The sequence below is a fragment of the Triticum urartu genome, chromosome 2A, assembly GCF_056163025.1.
Source record: "Triticum urartu cultivar PI428250 chromosome 2A, HENAU_Tu73, whole genome shotgun sequence".
In the NCBI taxonomy this organism is placed as follows: Eukaryota; Viridiplantae; Streptophyta; class Magnoliopsida; order Poales; family Poaceae; genus Triticum; species Triticum urartu.
The window spans coordinates 146239126-146257873 of NC_141874.1; positions in this window are offsets into that span (position 1 = coordinate 146239126).

The window sequence follows — 18748 nt, forward strand, 5'->3', positions numbered from 1 at the left end:
ATTCCGCTGCTCATATACTCTTTGCATGCTTGCTTGATGTGTATTGTGTATGTTGAAATTGTGCCTAAACTCCACTTAAACCTAAAAAGCTAAAAAATTGCAAGTTTAGCATTAAGTGTCTAATCACCCCCTCTAGACACATCTACTTCTAGATCCTACAAGTGGTATCAGAGATTTGGTCTCCATTGCCTTGGTTTAATCACCATTGGAGGAAGATGGATGTGTCTACATTAGGGAGTCTTAGACATAGAGTGCCTATTCTTGATGGAGAGTATTTTCATGAGTGGAAAAATGAGATGCTTGTAATCTTCAATCAATATCATTTGAACAAGTATATTGCTAGTCCTTGTGCACCTCACATTGATCCTTTGCATCCTACCCTAGATGAAGATATTGACATGATTCGCAATCTTAGAACTATTGAGCTCATCATTAGAGGATTGCCCAAAAATTTGATTGCTAGTCTGCCTAATCTTAATTGTGCCTATACTATATGGAAATTTCTTGAGGAACGATTTCCCGATCATTCCTTGAAAACTTTGGATGAAATTCTCCATAAATCTATTGCCTTGAGTAAGATGAACTCTAGTGATCCTAGTTTTGGTAATTGTCTATTTGAACTTACCAATCTTAAGCATGCTAAAGGAGATGTTGGAATCATTAATGACATCATATTCGAAGCTATAAGAATTCATAAATGTGACCACCTTGATGATCATTTATCTAATGAATTACCCTCTCTAGGAAATGATGAGTCACAAGATCATGATGAACATGGATACTATGATGATGATGATGATAGTGACTTCGATCTTGATGATGCAATGAGACATTTTGGTCTTATGGCAAATCTTCAGGGATATGAATCAGGAGGAAAGGAATGGGTTCTTGATAGTGGATGTACTGATCATATGACCGGAGATGAAGAGATGTTTCGTGAGCTTGCTGAAAATGACGGCCCTCGAAAATATGTCACCTTTGGTGATAATTCAAAGGGTAAAGTGGTTGGCCTTGGTAAGGTGGCCATCTCACATGATAGTTCCATTCAAAATGTCATGCTCGTTGAATCTCTTGGCTACAACTTACTTTCAGTATTTAGACTTGCTGATTTCGGTTTGAATGTCCTATTTACTGAGGTAGATTGCCAAGTATTTCGTCGATACAATCATAAAATGGTGTTTACCGGTATGCGTAGAGGTGATCTTTACATTGTCGATTTCTCTAAAAAGGCACAACCTAAAACTTGCTTTGTTGCTAAATCCTCAAAAGGTTGGTTGTGGCATAGACGACTAGGTCACGTTGGCATAAGAAACCTTGACAAGCTTATTAAAGGAAATCATATCCTTGGAGTTAACGATGTCATATTTGATAAGGATAGACTTTGCAGTGCTTGTCAGGCAGGTAAACAGGTTGGAGGAAGACATCCCGTGAAGAACATCATGACCACAAGGAGGCCACTCGAGCTACTTCACATGGATCTTTTTGGTCCCAACGCCTACAAGAGTCTCGGTGGAAATTCTTTTGGTCTAGTTATAGTTGATGATTTTTCAAGATTTACGTGGGTGTTCTTTCTTAATGACAAGTCACAGGTCCAGAAGATCTTCAGAAACTTCGCTAGGAAGGCCCAAAATCAGTTTGACGTGAAGATCAAGAAGGTTTGAAGTGACAACGGAACGGAGTTCAAGAACGCAAATGTGGACACCTTTCTTGACAAAGAAGGGATTTCACACGAGTTCTCGGCTACGTACACACCTCAACAAAATGGAGTTTTTGAAAGGAAGAACCGGATGCTCATCGAAATGGCAAGAACGATGCTTGATGAATACAAGACGCCGAAGCACTTTTGGGCAGAAGCGGTTGAGACAGCTTGTCACGCAACAAATCGCTTATATCTTCACAAGCTACTCGGCAAGACGGCATACGAGCTTCTCTCCGGTAACAAACCCCAAGTTGGATACTTTCGAGTATTCGGCTCAAAGTGCTACATTCTTGATAAGCATCGTCGTTCAAAGTTTGCTCCTAAATCTCATGAAGGTTTTCTACTTGGTTATGGCTCAAACTCTCACACTTACCGTGTCTACAACAATTTCACCCGAAAGGTTGAAGAGACGGTAGATGTGAAGTTTGATGAATCTAATGGCTCACAAGTAGAGCAATTGCCAATTGATGTAGGAGACAAAGACCCTTCAGAAGCAATCCAAGACTTGTCCATTGGCAAAGTTCGTCCAACGGAGGTGAAGGAGAGTACTTCATCCGTCCAAGTGGAAGCTTCTACTTCACGACAAGGTGAACCAAGAATCGACACGGAAGCATCCACGAGTGGGACACACCAAGATGAAGAAGACAAGGAAATGCATCAAGACAAACATCAACAACCTCCTTCTCCACCGCGACAAGAGAACGACGACGTCAACAATGAAGAAGGCCAAGAAGAAGAACAAGATGAAGAAGATGTTCAACAAAGACCCAAGCAAAAGCTCTCACGAGTTCGAGCAAGAATTGCCAAAGATCATCCCGTCGAGCAAATCCTCAATGATATACAAACCGGGAGAATCACTCGCTCAAAAACTCGTTTAGCTAACTTTTGTGAAAACTATTCATTCATCTCTAGCATTGAACCTATGAAGGTTTAAGAAGCATTGGAAGATCCGGATTGGATAAACGCTATGCATGAAGAGCTACACAACTTTGAGAGAAACCAAGTTTGGACATTGGTTGAGAAGCCCGACAACAACCACAACATCATTGGTACCAAATGGGTGTTTCGCAACAAGCAAGATGAAGATGGACAAGTGGTTCGCAACAAAGCACGTCTCGTCACCCAAGGGTACATACAAGTCGAAGGTATGGACTATGGTGAGACGTATGCTCCCGTTGCTAGACTTGAGTCCATTCGCATCTTACTTGCCTATGCTAATCACCATAATATCACCTTGTACCAAATGGACATTAAAAGTGCTTTTCTAAATGGTGAAATAGAGTAGGAAGTTTATGTCAAACAACCTCCCGGCTTTATCAATCCTAAGAAACCAAACCATGTTTACAAACTTCACAAAGCTCTTTATGGTCTTAAACAAGCTCGTAGAGCATGGTATAAATGCTTGACCAAGTTCCTTACTACAAGTGGTTTTGAGATTGGCAAAATTGATTCTACTCTTTTTACTAAAAGGGTTAATGGAGAACTATTTGTATGCCAAATTTATGTCGATGATATCATATTTGGTTCAACTAACCCTCTCTTTAGTGAAAAGTTTGGAAAGCTAATATCAGAGAAGTTTGAGATATCTATGATGAGTGAACTCAAATTCTTTCTCGGTTTGCAAATCAAGCAAACTAAGGAAGGTACATTTGTCTCTCAAACAAAGTACACCAAGGACTTATTCAAGAAGTTCAATATGCAAGAATGCAAAGGTATGTCTACACCCATGCCTACTAGTAGACATAATGATTTAACCAAAGATGGTGAACCGGTTGATCAAAAGGTTTACCGCTCTATGATTGGTTCATTGTTATACCTATGTGCTTCACGTCCCGATATTATGCTAAGTGTGTGCATGTGTGCACGATATCAAGCTGCTCCTAAAGAATGTCATCTTAAGGCTATGAAAAGGATAGTGAGATATTTAATCCATACACCAAATTTTGGCATTTGGTATCCTAAGAGGTCTTCTTTTGATCTTGTTGGCTATTCCGACTCGGATTATGCCGGAGACAAGATTGATAGAAAGTCCACTTCGGGTACTTGTCAATTTCTTGAGATCTCTTGTGTCTTGGTCTTCCAAGAAACAAAACTCGGTATCCTTATCCACCGCCGAAGCGGAATACATTGCTGCTGGTTCATGTTGTGCTCAATTACTTTGTATGACCCAAACTCTTAAAGATTATGGGATTTATGTGAAACATGTTCCACTGCTTTGTGACAATGAAAGTGCTATCAAAATTGGTCATAATCCTGTACAACATTCTCGAACTAAGCATATTGAAGTTCGTCATCATTTCATTCGAGATCATGTTGCTAAGGGTGACATTAATCTTAAGCACGTTCGCACTGATAAGCAATTAGCGGATATATTTACTAAACCACTTGATGAGAAAGTGTTTTGAAGGTTGAGAGGAGAATTGAACATCATTGATGCTTCGAACTTGGAGTAGAAACTCCATTTGATACATGCAAGACATGAGCTTATGACTAATCCATGATATATCTCTTATGATAACTATCTTATGTCTTGGATATATTTGCACCTTGCATGTTGTCTAACCCATGTAGGTGCTTGGTTGAATCTAATTCCATGAGATTGCGACTCACTCACATCTTGAGCAATCTCTACATCACCAAGACTCTACACAATGGTGGTTGAAGACAAGGAAGCACAAAACCATTCAAACATATTCTTTGACAAATTCTATGTTGAGCTTCATGATTGTCATTTTTGGATACACAAGTGCTCTTCCTTGCAAGAACTTACCCATGTAGGTAGATGAACTCAAGCTCCAAGTGGTGCTCCCAACTCTTGATGAGCTACATCAACCTTGAGCACCCACACAAGTTCAACTACATGAGCAAGAACCACACCATCACCCAAGGTATGCTATTCCATCTTAGAGAAGCTTTACTCCAAGACATGAGTCAAAGCAACTTAACAAGATGAGAATACATCAAGATGCTTAAACGAAAAATGGTAACCCCATTTTGAGCTTAAACGATGAGTATGACCTACGATCAAGTGTCCTCACTTGACTCCTAAGTCAATATACTCTAACATAGGTGACTATGTCACCGCCCAATTCTAGATGAAGTTCTCTTGTGTTCTTTTCTGAGTTATTGCATTTATCCCTTTCATATTTGTTTCTTTCTTTTTCAAACAAAAAACTTCATCTAGAAACTTTCACTTTTTTCTTTTTGATTTTTGTTCTGCATATTTCTGCATCAAATTCCTTGCAAATCTTTCAGCTAATTCATTGCAAATCTTTGTGAGATCTTACTTGACTAGTGAGCTGAGGTGACAAGTGTTTTTCTCCGTGATGAACTCGGTTTCACCGAATTTTCATTTTCGGTCCAACCGAATCCCTTCGGTACTACCGAAACATGCCACTCGGTGCCACCGATTTTGCAACAGGAAAAACAGTTTGCCACATATTCTATATTTCTTCTGATCCAGCTCCACTCAATGAATCTTGTCCTCTACAAGCATCAAAGTTTTATTCACTGCTTTGTGCTGAATCTCAAGGACCAAACCTATTCGACGGATTCCAAGAAAAACCTTCTTGGAAATTGATGTCAAAGGGGGAGAGAGAGATCACATCAAAGCTTATCATCCGGGAGAGAGAGATCACATCAAAAGCTTATCACCTACAAAGGAGAAAGTACTAAGGGGGAGAGAATACTCAAGGATCCCAGATGCTTGATGTTCAAGAGGAGAGATGCCACATGTCTTTTTGGGGGAAAGACATGTTCATATGTACTCATTTGAATTAAGTTCTATTCATATCTTTCAGCTCTGATTTTCTATTCCCTATCTTCTCCCAATATCCCATGTCAGATTCAGGGGGAGCAAGACACCTAAGGGAAAGAAATCAGACAAATTCATTGCATATCTTTATTCTTGGGGACATGTTGAATCCAATGTGGTACCTTGTACTCACTCTCTACATGTCATCCCAGTCTTGGTATTCTTGTGGTTTCTTTTGTTTGCTCTGGCTAGTGGATGTACCTGTGTTATCTAACTTTGTTTGTGCAGGTTCATTCCATCCTAAGCCAACTCAAGACCACAAGGTAAGTATATGCATCAAAATCATGAGTATGAGGAGTTCTTGCTTATGTACATACTGTTTGCAAGAAGGACTCATGAGCATGAAGGTATTTTCCTTGATAATCTTTTGCTCTGATGCATATGGCCAAGATACATGTAACACATTGTCTACTCTGTCATGGTTATGCTCTCGCATGCCTCTATATTTCATATTTACATGAGTGCATACATGTAGGGGGAGCCTATGCTTGTTACATGTCCTTCCAAAGCTTTACTTGGTGTTCTTTATATCTTTATCTAAAGCTTTGATGTATGTTGCCATTAATTACCAAAAAGGGGGAGATTGAAAGCACAAGTGCTCCCTAGGTGGTTTTGATAATTGATGACAACATATCTCTTGTTGGACTAACATTTCTATCTAGCATGTTTTAGATAAGTTCAACAATGGAGTGGCATGGACTAAAGGTTGTGGGAACTCCTTCAAGATGCTAATGACAAAGGATTGGCTCAAGCTCAAAAGCTCAAGACTCTTCATTTTATATTTTAGTGATCCAAGATCACATTGAGTCTTTAGGAAAAGCCAATACTATCAAGGAGGGATGAGGTGTTGCTTAATGAGCCTCTTGCTTCATGTGCTTAATGATATGCTCCAAAATCCTCAGCTACTTTCCCACTTCCACAAATGACCTAAACACTAAGCCAAACTCGGTCATACCGATTCTTTCTATCCGGCGCCACCGAGTTTCACTTGTCATAAGCCACTGCCAAACCCTAGCAATTCGGTTATACCGATAGGGATCTCGGTCTCACCGAGATGGGATTGCAAACTCTCTGTTACCTATTGCAATATTTTCGGTCCCACCAAAATATGCAATCGGTCCCACCGAGATTGCAATGTAAATTCAATGTTTCCTTTTTGTAACTTTTTGGTCTCACCGAAAGAGCAAATCGGTCCCACCGAGTTTGCCTGACCAACTCTCTAGTTAGCTAATTACCAAAATCGGTCTCACCGAGTTTGTGTAATCGGTCTCACTGAGATTACGTTATGCCCAAACCCTAACCATATCGGTCCTACCGAGTTGCATGTCAGTCCCAACGAAAATCTCTAACGGTCACTAGGTTTCCCTTTTCGGTCCGACCGAGTTTGTTGATTCGGTCCCACCGAGATTGGAAAACTGTGTGTAACGGTTGGATTTTGTGTGGAGGCTATATATACCCCTCCACCTCCTCTTCACTCATGGAGAGAGCCATCAGAACACATACACAATTCCAACTCATATGTTCTGAGAGAGAACCACCTACTCATGTGTTGAGACCAAGATATTCCATTCCTACCATATGAATCTTGATCTCTAGCCTTCCCCAAGTTGCTTTCCACTCAAATCTTCTTTCCACAAAATCCAAATCCTATGAGAGAGAGTTGAGTGTTGGGGAGACTATCATTTGAAGCACAAGAGCAAGGAGTTCATTACCTACACACCATTTGTTACTTCTTGGAGAGTGGTGTCTCCTAGATTGGCTAGGTGTCACTTGGGAGCCTCCGACAAGATTGTTGAGTTGAACCAAGGAGTTTTTAAGGGCAAGGAGATCGCCTACTTCGTGAAGATCTACCGCTAGTGAGGCAAGTCCTTCGTGGGCGATGGCCATGGTGGGATAGACAAGGTTGCTTCTTCGTGGACCCTTTGTGGGTGGTTGCTTCTTCGTGGACCCTTTGTGGGTGGAGCCCTCCGTGGACTCGCGCAACCATTACCCTTAGTGGGTGGAGCCCTCCGTGGACTCGCGCAACCGTTACCCTTCGTGGGTTGAAGTCTCCATCAACGTGGATGTAGGATAGCACCACCTATCCCAACCACGGGAAAAACATCCGTGTCTCCAATTGCGTTTGAATTCTCCAAATCCTTCCCTTTACATTCTTGCAAGTTGCATGCTTTACATTCCGCTGCTCATATACTCTTTGCATGCTTGCTTGATATGTATTGTGTATGTTGAAATTGTGCCTAAACTCCACTTAAACCTAAAAAGCTTAAAAATTGCAACTTTAGCATTAAGTGTCTAATCACCCCGCTCTAGACACATCTACTTCTAGATCCTACACGGGATCATAGCAATTATCATAATATTCATCCTTCGGTAAGCAAGAAGGGGAATTAAACAATGTATGAGTTGAAGAGTTACTCTCATTAGAAGGTGGGCACGGGTGATCAATCCGCTCTTCCTCCTTTGGTTCTTCGCTCTCCTCCTCATCTTTTTCATCCAATGAGCTCACAGTTTCATCAACTTCTTCTTCCATAGATTCCTGCAAAATATTATTCTCTTCTTGGACAGCGGAGACTTTCTCAATAAGTGCATTAATATCGTAATTGTATTCATAATTCTCATAACAATATTTAAGGATAGCTAAATTTTCAGGTCTATAAACCGAATCATCAAAATCTTCAAACTCTTTAAACATAGATTCAATTTCATAAGCACCCCATAAAAGCAGCAAATTCTTCTATTTGTTCCACATCATAGTAATCATATATACCTCTAGCATAAGAAGCTAAGGTTTTATTATCATTAAATTCGCATAAAAAGGGAAGGTGTGGAGCCTTCATCTTAGAGCAACAAGTATAATCATATCTCAAGCATAGTTGCGTAGCATACCAATTCAATATATGAATTTTATCCCATAATAGTTTCCCTTTTTGTGTCAAGCGGTAATCCCTAAAGTATTCAAGTTGATCCAACTTTATTCCCATTACATAATTGAATGGGGTTTTCTCAGGATTATTAAAGTAGTACATAATATTTTTCACATAACCAGCATCGAGGGTTTTAGGAGGTTCCCCATCTCCATGTGTAGCAAGTACACCTAATTTTCTGGTATTTCATGTTCCATATCCATAACTAAAGATATAGAACAACTAAGAACAACAAATACAAATTACTTAGTGATAAAGAAAACAAGCACACACGAGAATATTCACCCCACACTATTGCTCCCCGGCAACGGCGCCAGAAAAAGGTCTTGATAACCCACAAGTATAGGGGATCGCAACAATTTTCTATAAGTAAGAGTGTCGAACCCAACGAGGAGCTAAAGGTAGAACAAATATTCCCTCAAGTTCTATCGACCACCGATACAACTCTACGCATGCTTGACGTTCGCTTTACCTAGAACAAGTATGAAACTAGAGGTACTTTATAGGTGTTTTTGGATAAGTTTGCAAGATAATAAATAGCAATTAAATAAAAGGTAGGGGCTGTTGTAAGTAAAGAAGCAATAAAGTAAATATAGCGAGTGTGGAAAAGTGGTGATAGGAGTTGCGAAATTGCCCCTAAGCAATTGACTACTTCACTAGACCAATAGCAAGCATTATTTGGGAGAGGCCACTGCTAGCATGTCATCCCTGACTTGGAATTCTATGCACTTATGGTTGGAACTATTAGCAAGCATAGGCATCTACTAATGTTCATTAAGGTAAAACCCAACCATAGCATTAAGATATATTGGCCCCCCTTCAATCCCGTATGCATCAATTTCTATGCTAGGTTGAAGCTTGTGTCACTCTTGCCCTCCAATACATAGTCCTATCAACATACAACTAACCCTAGGGTGTGATCCACGCGCGCAATCATATGATGGGCACCAAAGGACAACAACATAACCACAAGCAAATTAAATCAATCATAGCAATTCATCAACCACCGATAGGACAACGAAAATCTACTCAGACATCATAGGAGGCAACACATCATTGGATAATAATATGAAGCATAAAGCACCATGTTCAAGTAGAGGGTACATCGGGTTGCGGGAGAGTGGACCGTTGTGGACAGAGGGGGGAAGGTGATGGAGATGTTGGATGTGTTGGTGTAGATCGCAGTGATGATGATGGCCCCTGGTGGCACTCCGGTGCCACCGGAAGCGAGGGGGAGAGAGCCCCCTCCTTCTTCTTCTTCCTTGACCTCCTCCCTAGATGGGAGAAGGGTTTCCCGTCTGGTCCATAGCCTCCATGGCATGGGAGGGGCGAGAGCCCCTCCGAGATTGGATCTGTCTCGCTGTCTCTCTCTGTTTCTGCGTTCCCAGATTCTTCCCTTTCACCGTTTCTTATATTCTCGGAGATCCGTAACTCCGATTGGGCTGAAATTTTGACACGATCTCTATCCGGAAATTAGCTTTCTTGCGGCGATAGAAGGGCATCAACCGCCTTACGGGTGGCCCACGAGGGTCAGGGGCGCGCCTGGGGGGGGGGGCAGGCGCGCCCTCCTGCCTCGTGGCCACCTCGGGCACCGTCTCGCGTGGATTTTTCTTCCCAAAAATCATATATATTCCAAAAAATCTCCGTCAGTTTTTATTTCGTTTGTACTCCGTTTGATATGGATCTGCGAAACAAAAAACATGCAATAAACAGGAACTGGCACTGGGCACTGGATCAATATGTTAGTCCCAAAAATAGTATAAAAAGTTGCCAAAAGTATATGAAAGTTGTAGAATATTGGCATGGAACAATCAAAAATTATAGATTCGATGGAGACGTATCACTGGCACACCAAAAACACACTTGGCTGGGTTAAGCATCATCTTGCAAACCCGGAGATTATCAAAGGTTTCCTTCAAATCATCTATCAGTGTCTCTTTCTCTCTGGATTTCACCACAATATCATCAACAGAGGCGTGAACATTACGCCCAATTTGGTTATGAAGGCAATTTTGCACACACCTCTGATAAGTCGCCTGGGCACTCTTGAGCCCAAAAGGCATAGACACATAGCAGAAGTCTCCAAAGGGAGTTATGAAAGTCGTCTTCTCCTGGTCCTTAACTGCCATCTTGATCTGATGATAACCAGAATAAGCATCCAAAAAACTCAAATGCTCACAACCCGCCGTAGCATCAATAATCTGATCAATACGAGGGAGAGCAAAAGGATCAGCCGGACAAGCCTTGTTTAAATCCGTGTAGTCAGCACCGGGTTAGCCAACCACTCAGGATGGAAAACTTCAATGATAAACCCAGCTGCCAAGAGCCGGGCTACTTCCTCTCCAATGGACTTCCGTCTCTCCTCATTAAAACAGCGAAGAAACTATTTGATCGGCTTAAACTTTGGATCAGTATTAAGAGTGTGCTCAGCGAGTTCTCTCCGTACAGCCGGCATGTCTGAAGGCTTCCATGCAAAGATGTCCCGGTTCTCACGGATGAACTTGATGAGTGCACTTTCCTATTTCGGATCCAGATTAGCACTAATGCTGAACTGCTTGGATGAGTCGCCAGTAACAAAATCAACCATCTTGGTATCATCTGCCGATTTAAAATTTAACACCGGATCATGCTCTGTGGTTGGCTTTTTCAAAGGCGTCATATCCGCCGGGTCAACATTGTCCTTTCAAAATTTCAACTCCTCTGTTGCACAAACTGACTCAGCATAAGCTGCATCCCCCTCTTCACACTCCAGAGCTATCTTACGGCTCCCATGCACTGTAATGGTTCCTTTGTGACCCGGCATCTTGAGCTGCAGATACACATAACACGGCCGTGCCATGAACTTGGCATAAGCCGGCCGTCCAAACAGAGCATGATATGGGCTGTGGATCTTGACCACTTCAAAGGTCAATGTTTCTGACCTACAGTCATGATCATCTCCAATAACAACTTCCAGAGCTATCTTACCGACTGGATACACCGACTTACTAGGCACCACGCCATGGAAAATAGTGTTTGACGGCTTAAGATTTTTATCAGTCAACCCTAGGCGATGGAAAGTTTCATAACAAAGGATATTGATGCTTCTCCCTCCGTGCATGAGTACTTTGGTAAACTTATACCCTCCGACCTAAGGTGCAACCACCAAAGCCAAATGACCCGGATTATCAACCCGGGGTGGATGATCTTCCTGACTCCACATGATGGGCTGCTCAGACCAACGTAGATAGCGAGGAACTGCCGGCTCAGCATTGACTAATCTCTTATGAAGCTTCTGGTCATGTTTACACAAGCTAGTGGTAAACACATGATATTGCCCACTATTCAACTGCTTCGGGTTGCTCTGGTAACTAGACTGTTGCTGTTGCTGACCCCCTTGATTACTCTGCTGGTTGTAACCACCCTGGTTGTTGTGATTACCTTGATTTCCTTGGAAACCAGAGTTAGAACCGCCACCGCCATAACCCAGACCATGAGAGCCGGGCCCAGAACCGCCACCTGGCCCATGGCTATCAAGGAAAATATTTGAATTTTTGTATTCCTTCATGATGTGACAATCCTTCCATAGATGCCCGGATGGTCTTTCTTTCGTACCATGTCGTGGGCAGGGCTGGTTCAACATACGCTCAAGATTGATACCGGATCCGCCGGCTTGTGGGGGCGGTTTACCCTTATGACGCTGACCATTATTCTGTGCATTGGTGTTAGCCACAAAGTCAAAACTATTATCAGCTTTGCGCTTACCGTTGCCTCCTGGGTTATACTGTTACCCCTTAGCGTTGCTGCTCCTCTTCCCCTTCCCCGCTTTATCATCATTAGACTCGGGGTCTTTGGTACTATCAGAGTCAGCATATTTAACCAGAGCCGCCATGAGTGTCCCCATGTCATTGCAGTGGCATTTGAGCCGTCCTAATTTCTGCTTCAAGGGCGTGAAACGGCAGTTGTTCTCCAACATCAACACCGCTGAGTCGACATTGATGCGATCCGACGAGTGTACGATTGTTGAGACCCGGCGCACCCAATGGGTTGTTGATTCACCTTCTTCTTGCACATAGGAGGCTAAATCCACAATCGACATGGGATGTTTACACGTATCTTTGAAGCTCTGGATGAACCGGGCTTTCAACTCGGCCCATGACCCGATGGAATTGGCAGGGAGCCCCTTCAACCAAGTGCGGGACGTCCCTTCTAACATTAGGGGAAAATACTTAGCACATGCAGCCTCACTAACATCCAGTAACTCCATGGCCATCTCATAGCTCTCAATCCATGCCTCGGGACTTAAATCGGCCATATAGTTAGGCACCTTGCGAGGGCCCTTGAAATCCTTGGGCAGGCGCTCATTTCGTAGATCTGGTACTAAGCATGGCATGCCCAAGTTTCTAAAGGTTACACCCGGCTCCACAGAGGTGGTTGGACGAACTGGAGTTGGCTGACGATCCGCATACTGAGCCGCCAGCTCGGCCTCTTGACGAGCTCTGCCTTGATCCACCACTTTTTGAGTATTTGCACCGCCGCCCGCCGGGTCATGCCCATGGGGCGGGTTACGATTCCGCCCACTTGTTGACACAGCCAGCTCATCGAGATGCCTGCTGTAACTCCAGCTCGGGCGAGGGGTAGAATGAACTCGATCACGGCTGTAAGAATAAGCCTGTTGTTGAACCAGCACTGTTTGAAGAAGATCTGTAGCCCTCCATGTCTCGACTACTGCTGGCGATTCACCTTCAACAGGGATAGCTTCCAATCGAGATGCCACATTGATCATTTTATCCAAAGGGTTGGAGTAATGACCCGGTGGTGTCGGCATGTGCTGTGGTGGGTTATTGCTCTAACGAGGTGGGTCCATCACGTGCGGTTGAACCGGCGTACCCGTCCCAGGTGCTTCGACCCGGTTTACCCCTGCTGGGTTACTAGTTCCTGCTCCTGGCGTGTTAAAAAGATTTCTTGCTTCGTAAACCGAAGGCAGACGGGTCTGATGCCTCCTCCTCATGACATCGTTTGAAGCATTCTGATCCAACATGAGCCGGTAAGACTCCGCCTGAATCCGTTGTGACTAGGCGTCCAAAGCAGCCCGTTCTTCAGCCATCTTAGCACTTTTTGCATTTAGCTCCTCCATAGCCTATGCTATCTCATCGCACAATCTTGTGATCGCCGCGTTATGTTGATCTTGATCCGTCGGGTTAACCACCATTGTTAATAGCATCGTCAATTTATCCAGCAAATCAGTTAAAGCCTGAGCCGGCGGGCGCTCAGGGCCTCCTGCCCCTGTAGCCGCTGCCGCCCCTGACCCGGAAACCAGCTCCGCCGCAGTTGATGAGTGCTGCACGGGCTATGTACCGGCCATGAAAATTGCAACTTGATTCGGCGGCTCACAGGGGTCCGGAATACTGTCGCCATTGGAACAGCCCCCAAGCCGGCCCTCTTGCAGTTAATACAACGATTCGGTCTCACCAGTAGATGACTCGTCATCAGAATAAATGATGGTCTCACAACCAGATGCCGATCTATCCTCAGGTTCCGCTCCATGGATAAATCCCACGAAGGCACGATTTATGGCGGGCTGAACCCGGGTGGATCTCGCACGCTGAGCCGTCTTGATGATGTCGGTGCAGATGTCCGGCTCAGGGCCCGGTTCGCTGATCTTGCCGATGAAGATGTGAATTCCGCCGAAGGGGGCCCGATACCTGTACTCAATTGAGCCGGCCTCAGGGCCCTAGCCCGCATCGTCGATGTAGAGTTTTCCGCGGCAACTCTTGGTCATCCGGCCCACGGCGTATCCCTTGACCCCTTCAAAATTTCCCTTTAAGAACTCAAAACCATCATGCGATAGCCCCACGGTGGGCGCCAACTGTCGTGGAATTGTCACGGCAGATGTCCTAGTGTGAGGACTTAGTCGTGGAGCCATCACGTTGAGGTTAGATTAAAGGGGTTAATCAGGACAAAGGACACGAGGAGTTTATACTGGTTCGGCCCCTTACGATGAAGGTAAAAGCCTAGTCCAGTTTGTAGTTGGTATTGCTAGGGTTTTGATGAGCAGGGAGCAAATACGCTTGACTCGGCTCTCGATCTGTTGTTTCTTGCCCTAAGCCGCCGATAGGTCATCCACTTATATAAACGGGTTGATGCCCTACGTCCCTCAGAGTCCCGACCAGTTTATACAACGTATCCGGCTCGGTGACCTTTCTTACATACCTTACAATACAAATTTTACATACATGGCGGTTTATATTTATGGGCCTTAAGACGCCATCGGGTCTGGGCCCTCTGCTAAGCCTACCTATGAACCGCCATATGATCTTGTGCTTCATTGTGATGAATCGTCATAGGGATGACCCGGCCCCTCCTGGGCGGGTCACACCTAATAGTTATATCCCCAACAAGATCCAATCTAGACACCATCTCGGATGGGGTTCACCACCTCCATTGGTGCCTCTCCGATGATGCGTGAGTAGTTCTTTGTAGACCTTCGGGTCCGTACACTACTGTAGGATGCTGCTAATGCGACACTATGATCAGAGACCCTTCGAGAAAATGTGTGCGATGCCATAATCGCAAATGGTGCTGTATGAAAACCGTCAAAAAAGGTGAAAACGTTTGCAATGGAGGATGCATCAAACACGCTTCAGATTTTAGTTGTGTCTGCGATCCAGGTCATATGGTTCAGTCCAATGAACTGTTTGCGATGAGGTGGAACAAAAGGAATGGGGAGCCTGATGAAGGCGTGTGCGATATACAGCATATGGTTCACTCGGATGAACTGTCTGTGATTAGGCAACACAAAAGAAATGGTCAGCCACATCAAGGTGTGTGTGATTGAGGGCATACCATTCAGAAGGATTAACTGTTTGCGATTAGGCAACAGAATAGAAACGGGTAAGCCAGATCAAAGTGTCTGCGATTGATGGCATAGACTTCACATGGATGAACTGTTTGCGATTAGCCACAACAAACTGAAATAGTTAGATAGATCAACATGTGTGCGCTAGACGGGCACACCCATTCTAATTAAAAGATGTGTGCTGACATTGCCTATTGCGGTGCACCTTATGGTGCAAACGCCACGTACGCGGCCGAGAAGGCGTACGTGCGCATGTTACGCCTTTCGGGAATAGTGCCGCACTTATAACTGTTAGTAAATTTTGAGCATGCGTCCCGCACATTCCAAATTGCAAACCTGTTCACACCAATCAAAACCTAAACGGTTTCCCATTTAGGAGCGTATTACTACACGGTTATAAATACTACTACTCCAAGATGACTGCACATTCCTCCTCAACTCCTCATCCACAAAAAGTCAAAAACAAACAAGTCATTCATCATCGTTCCCTTGTGTCCTCCATGGCCAGCGTGGGTTCTGGGTCGAGAGATTGCGACTAGGGAGAGGCGAACCTGGAAGCAGGAGCACGAGAGATGTCCCGCCTCGCCGCGATAGCAGCCAACTGCTACATCTTGAGCACTGCGTTGGTTTTCCCTTGAAGAGGAAAGGGTGATGGAGCAAAGTAGCATAAGTATTTCCCTCAGTTTTTGAGAATCAAGGTATAAATTCAGTAGGAGACTACACGCAAGTCCCTCATACCTACACAAACAAATAAGAACCTTGCAACCAACGCGATAAAGGGGTTGTCAATCCCTTCACGGTCACTTACGAGAGTTAGATCTGATAGAGATAATAATAATAAGATAAATATTTTTGGTATTTTTATGATATAGATTGGAAAATAAAGATTGCAAAATAAATGGTAATAGAAGTATCTAGTTGACGGGAGATTAATATAATGGAGAATAGACCCGAGGGCCATAGGTTTCACTAGTGGCTTCTCTCAAGATAGCATAAGTATTATGGTGGGTGAACAAATTACTGTCGAGCAATTGATAGAAAAGTGCATAATTATGAGAATATCTAGGCATGATCATGTATATAGGCATCACGCTCGTGACAAGTAGACCGAAACGATTCCACATCTACTATTATTACTCCACACATCGACCGCTATCAAGCATGCATCTAGAGTATTAAGTTCATAAGAACAGAGTAACGCATTAGGCAAGATGACATGATGTAGAGGGATAAACTCAAGAAATATGATATAAACCCCATCTTTTATCCTCGATGGCAACAATAAAATACAAGCCTTGCTGCCCTTGTTGTCACTAGGAAAGGACACCGCTAGATTGAACCCAAAGCTAAGAACTTCTCCCATTGCAAGAAAGATCAATCTAGTAGGCCAAACCAAACTGATAATTCGAAGAGACTTGCAAAGATAACCAATCATACATAAAAGATTTCAGAGAAAAATCAAATATTGTTCATAGTTAAACTTGATCATAAACCCATAATTCATCGGATCTCGACAAACACACCGCAAAAATAGTTACATCAAATAGATCTCTAAGAAGATCGAGGAGAACATTGTATTGAGATCCAAAGAGAGAGAAGAAGCCATCTAGCTAATAACTATGGACCCGAAGGTCTAAAGTAAACTACTCACACATCATCGGAGAGGCTATGGTGTGGATATAGAAGCCCTCCGTGATTGATTCCCCCTCAGGCGAAGCTTTGGAAAAGGCCCTGTCGGTGTCAAAACCGGCAGATCTTGGGTAGGGGGTCCCGAACTGTGCGTCTAGGCCGGATGGTAACAGGAGGCAGGGGACACGATGTTTTACCCAGGTTCGGGCCCTCTTGATGGAGGTAAAACCCTACGTCCTGCTTGATTAATATTGATGATATGGGTAGTACAAGAGTAGATCTACCACGAGATCAGAGAGGCTAAACCCTAGAAGCTAGCCTATGGTATGATTGTTGTTCGTCCTACAGACTAAAACTCTTCGGTTTATATAGACACCGGAGAGGGATAGGGTTACACAGAGTCAGTTACAATGGTAGGAGATCTACATATCCGTATCGCCAAGCTTGCCTTCCACGCCAAGGAAAGTCCCTTCCGGACACGGGACAAAGTCTTCAATCTTGTATCTTCATAGTCCGGGAGTCCGGCCGAAGTTATAGTCCGGCTTTCCGGACACCCCGTAATCCAGGACTCCCTCAGTAGCCCCTGAACCAGGTTTCAATGACGACGAGTCCGGCGCGCAAATTGTCTTCGACATTGCAAGGCGGGTTCTTCTCCAAATTCTGTGTACCTGTTGAACAGTGTCCGGTTTCTTGTAAATGTAGTGCTCCTTGGCTTCTACGCCCAATAATGGCCGTTTTCCATGTGTAAAATGAATACGAAAAGTCAGGGTGTTTTTTATATTTACACCCCTAGCCGCGTGAATGAGCCGCCTATTTAAGGGGACGAGGATTTAGATCCAAACCACACCTTCTCCCTTCCGCGAGTATTCATCAGAGCGTATCCGACAAAGGTCCATTCCATCTTGGCCGGCCACCACAGCTCCTCCTCTCGCCCTTCCAGCCCTCAGCCTGGAGATTGGAAGAGGTGCTCCATCCCGCACAGCGAGCTAGTGACGCTCCAGACCAAGGGATTTCTCCCCCCGGCCTATATGGTCCTGGTTCGAGCCGGACTTGCCACCTATAATGGCGGAGAGCAAGCGGAGAGCGCCCCCAATCCCTCCAAAGGAGAGCGGGTATGCCTTGCCCCTTACTTAATAAGAGGGCTCGGATTTCCAATTCATCTGTTTCTCCGGGGGCTTCTGGAGTTCTATGGCCTCCAGCTGCACAACCTCACGCCTGCCTCCATATTGCATATCGCGGGCTTCGTAGCCCTTTGCGAGCTGTTCTTGGGCTGCGAGGCTCATTTCGCACTGTGGAAAAGGCTATTCTGCCTTGTGCCCCACTCTAAGGAGGGGTCAATATATCAGGTGGGTGGAGCCGAAGTGTGGCGCATCGCCAGGACCGGATATCTATCCGGAACCCCAAAGAAGGCGTCCGAGGACTGGCCTTCGGAATGGTTTTATATAGAGGACGTCCCACTTCCGGATCCTGTCCGGATCGGCCTCCCTGAGTTCGACAGTGCTCCCCTAAAGAAGCGCCTAAGATGGCGTCCACGGAGCCCTCAGAGGGAAAGTGACAGGGACGTTATTTACCTGATTGGCCGGATAAGGTTGTTAGCTCATTCCAGACTGACCATGATCGGGGTCATGGCCGCATGCATCATGCGAGGGGTGCAGCCACTTCAGTATAGAGGCCGCCCCATGTGGGACTTCAACGGGGAGGACGACGCCACCCTCTACGGTCGTAAGGGGCCGGATTCGGCTGCCGCTCTAATAAAGACCTTGTCCACTTTGTACAAGGGAGAAGAGGAGGAATTTCTCCGCGTCAACCCACGGGGTGGATTTTCTATGTACAATCCCCCAAGT